At 44.9% G+C, this 4,073-nt stretch overlaps 1 long non-coding RNA gene across 1 annotated transcript; it reads right to left on the bottom strand.

The window, feature by feature from the left end:
* Window positions 1-1,036: 1,036 nt before the first annotated feature.
* LOC123117185 (uncharacterized) lies at window positions 1,037-2,426 on the bottom strand. The gene is made up of 2 exons (XR_006457302.1): window positions 2,085-2,426; window positions 1,037-2,000 (listed from the first exon to the last, which is right to left on the bottom strand). It is a non-coding gene; the product is annotated as an uncharacterized lncRNA (long non-coding RNA).
* Between the last annotated feature and the right edge of the window lie 1,647 nt (window positions 2,427-4,073).

The following is a 4,073-nucleotide window of genomic DNA, read 5'->3' as shown; positions in this document are numbered from 1 at the left end:
GCTAACGGAATGGGTCTAAGTCAATCACATCATTCTCCTAATGATGCGATCCCGTTAATCAAATGACAACACATGTTTATGGTCAGGAAACATAACCATCTTTGATCAACGAGTTAGTCAAGTAGAGGCATACTAGTGACATTCTGTTTGTCTATGTATTCACACAAGTATTATGTTTCCGGTTAATACAATTCTAGTATGAATAATAAACATTTATCATGATATAAGGATATAAATAATAACTTTATTATTGCCTCTAGGGCATATTTCCTTCAATTACTACTATCCATGGTGGAAAGTAAAAGTGACCGGTAATTGCCTTTGGCTCCTAGGTGCATATGCACCCATTGTCGAAATACACATTTCAAAAAGTTAAAAAATTCGGAACAAAAATCTCACGTGTATATCCAAACATTTTATGTGCGTGCAAGGTTTCAGTGAAAAACGATGTTTTTTATGGCTTATGTAAAAAAGACAATTTCTGATGCTTCATTCTAACTATTTATGAGGCATTTCTTTATCTTTTTTACACAAGCCACAAAAAACTTCATTTTTCACCAAAACTTGTGAACGCACATAAAATGTCCGGATATACACGTGGAATTTTTGTTCCGAATTTTTCAACTTTTCGAAATGTGTATTTCGACAACGAATGCATATGCACCTAGGAGCCAAAACGCCGCTCTCGAAAGGGACCCAATATATAACTTAAATACAACCTAGTTAGTTAGTGGAGCTTAATTCATCAGCCACATTAGTACGGACGTTACGAATTTGCCATAAGCAAAGTAGCAGCTACCTGTCTGTCGGGCACCCACGAATTTTAAAACGGAAATGCACATGCGGGGCTAATAAGCAGTTGATACGCCACAATAATACAGACAGATTGTGCGGACACAAACTTCGGTGCATCCACGATATGATTAGAAAGTTAGTAGCATAATGCATCAAGCATGCTTACTAACTTAGTAGCCACCAGCACAGTATTCTGTCGCTTATAATATAAATTAGATTATAACAAGAGGAGAAGAGGGGGTGAGAAGAGTTGCCTGGCGACATGATTAGCTGGTCCGGCAATAGGGAACTTCAAATACTCAGTATCCCATTCAATTTTGACTACTCATGAATTTTGTGGCATCAAATGTGTCAAGCTAAAAAATCATAAAGAAGCTATACTATGATAACACAAGCTGACGGCAATTTGTGAAATCACAAATAGCATTAGTTGACATAAAAAATAAGACAAAAGCTTTGTGCTGATCACAATTTAACTTCATTTCAAAATCCCAGTCACCTTCATTTGTTCACCCATGCCCTTTATCAGCAGCTCAGCTGCCACTAAATCAATGCCACGCCTTTTGTGGTCTAGGCTATCTATCCTATAACAGTGTATAACTGAATTCATGACACAAAGTAGTTACAGAACAATGAAAGAATGCCGAACCACATAAACAAGAATTGGCATTTCTTGCTTTCTAAGAAGGTTTGCCATAAACATAGCTGATCTAATTAAGGTAGATTAGATTATTGTTATTTGTAAAATAAAAAACGCCGTTGCATCTCATTTAAGTAAAATTCAGCTCTAAGTATTGCACTCCTACATTATACAGTGGATAAACATACAATGAGAACCTGAACAACTAAAAATAAAACATCTATTATATACAGGAAGAACAATGCATAAATAAGTGTCTGTGAATAATTAAAAAAAACTTCAATGTAAATTACTATTTCTGATAAATAAATGAAGATAAAAAAGCAGCAGCAGGTGCAAGCTAACCTAATTAAAGATTCGGTTTTCTCCTCTCTGAAGATAAAAAAGTTTCAGTTTGGTTGTGACACCTAACGCCATTAATTCAAGCAGAGCATGAGAGGGAGAGAGGGACCTTGAAGAGTAGGAAGAAGCAGACCCGGAGGAGCAGTGGTCTTCTCTTCACTTGTAGGTGGAGCCCTGTGCGTGACCCCCATGGAGAAGAGAACAAGGATGGAGCCCTGCTGCCCTGTGCGTGAGGAATCAAGGAAATCAGGGAAGGTAATCCAAGATGGTCAAGGAAATCAAGGGTGGAGCCCTGTTGCCCTGCTACCTTGGCTTGACGATTTGCAGGTCCGCTCCATCCACTTGGCCATCTCCGTCGAGGTCGTGGCGGATGGATCTGACCTACACGGCCGATCTCCCTCTCGCTTGCCTTTTTCTTCCCTAGTGATGAGATGGGGGAAGGAGGAGACGGTGTGGGAGGCGTCCATGGAAGAGATGGATCCACGGGAAAAGGGAGAGAAAGTGTGGGGATGGTGGCCGGCGGCGATGGGGAAGAGGGCGCAACATGGCACCGAGGTTGGATCTGGATCAGAGTCGAGGGAGGAAAGGGGAGAGAGAGAGAACGTGACGAGGGAGAGAGGGGGACAAGGGAGACAGGCAGGTGCGGTGCGCTTAGTTGTAGCGCATGTCAGTGAACCGCGCTATCACTAAGTTCGTAGTCGTAGCGCGGTCTCAGGAACCCACGCTACTACTATGGCCAGTCCCGAGGGCATGACCAGAACCACTTAGTAGTAGCGCGGCTAGACAAAACCAACACTAGTGCTAAGTTATACCAGTAGCGTGTTTTGTACCCAGCGCTACTGGTACTTACCAGTAGCATGGTGGCCTAAATAGACGCTACTAGTAAATTTCTACCTATAAGTTGTTTCCTAGTAGTGTCTCGGTGCGGACATCAAGCGCGGAGATAAGTGGCTGATAATCCATATCAAGACCGGCGACGATGAACGAGATGAGTTCCGGCTCTCGGAGAGGTCTGCCCGCCGCCGCGAGCTCGTCAGAGAGGGAACACATATAGCCGAAGTATGTTGAGGCAGATTGTGTGCCCTTTTGGGCATTGGTGAGGGCAGCACGAAGATTGTTGACGCGAGAGAGGGAGACCGCAACAAACATGTTGGAGAGCGACGTCCATATTGCATGCGAGGTCTCCAGCGAAGCCACTTGGACGAGGACCTCCTTGGAGAGGTTTTGGAGAAGGTAGGCGACAATTTGCTGATCCTGGACTAGCCAGGGGGCATAGGCAGGGTTCGGCATCTCCTGATCCTTGCCATCTTTATCCTTGGCGATGATGGTCTTGGGAGGCTCCGCTATGGTTTTGTCGACGTAGCCATACAGGCCGGCGCCCAGTATTTGGGATCGGGCTTGAGCTCGCCGAAGGACATAGTTCGTCCTGGTGAGAGGCCCGGATATGTTGTAGTTTAGGCCGGAGGAGGGAACAGCGGAGGAAGAGGACATGGCGGCGGTGGAGTTGATCGATGAAGTTGGGGGATGATCGATGGAGGTAGATGAGCTAGATGCGATGGAAAAGGCCTACTCTGATACCATGTAAACTATTGTCGAAGCGTCTCACTTCCCTAGAAGGGAGCCCGCATGCATATTGATAGCGAGGGAAGGATCTCCCGAGAGGATTACAGATCGTACAGTTAGAGGACTAACCGAAAGAGTTTACAGAAGATAGGGAATAGAGATAGATTACAACACGTTTAAACAGAAAATAAAACTATCCCTGTCTCCTGGAAGTAGCGACCAAGACATCTCTCGGAGGCCCATGCTATTGTATGTTTAACACCACTAAGCATTTCATGGTGTTGAGGCAATCAATCACACACATGGGACAAATCTTATGAGTTGTGGCGACTGCTCTGCAATAACAGTGTTCAATATATGCACATCAGGTCTAGTTTGCACTATTTGTAAGCTCCACGCAGGCAACAATTTACACTCACAAGCAGATTTTGGTATTCTAGTAATTAAGTCTGAAATGGTGCATTGACTGAATGAAAAAAGAAATTCAGATATCCTCAGTAGAGAGCTAGAGAATGAAAAAGGAAATTGATTGAATGAAAAAGGAACCGCATCCCACACCTGCCACCTGGTCACATGCCCTGCTTTTCTGCTCGCCGAGCTGCCACGGTAGAGCACGCCGCGCCGCCTTGCCGTACTGCACTCGCCTCGATCCGGGTGTGAGCCGGCGTGCGGCGGCGGATGGGCTCGAATCCGGCGGCGAAGGTTGACGGTGGCACAGAGGGGGAGTGGAGGA

Source organism: Triticum aestivum, chromosome 5B, assembly GCF_018294505.1.
Source record: "Triticum aestivum cultivar Chinese Spring chromosome 5B, IWGSC CS RefSeq v2.1, whole genome shotgun sequence".
In the NCBI taxonomy this organism is placed as follows: Eukaryota; Viridiplantae; Streptophyta; class Magnoliopsida; order Poales; family Poaceae; genus Triticum; species Triticum aestivum.
This window is presented reverse-complemented; position numbering and strand designations above follow the sequence as displayed.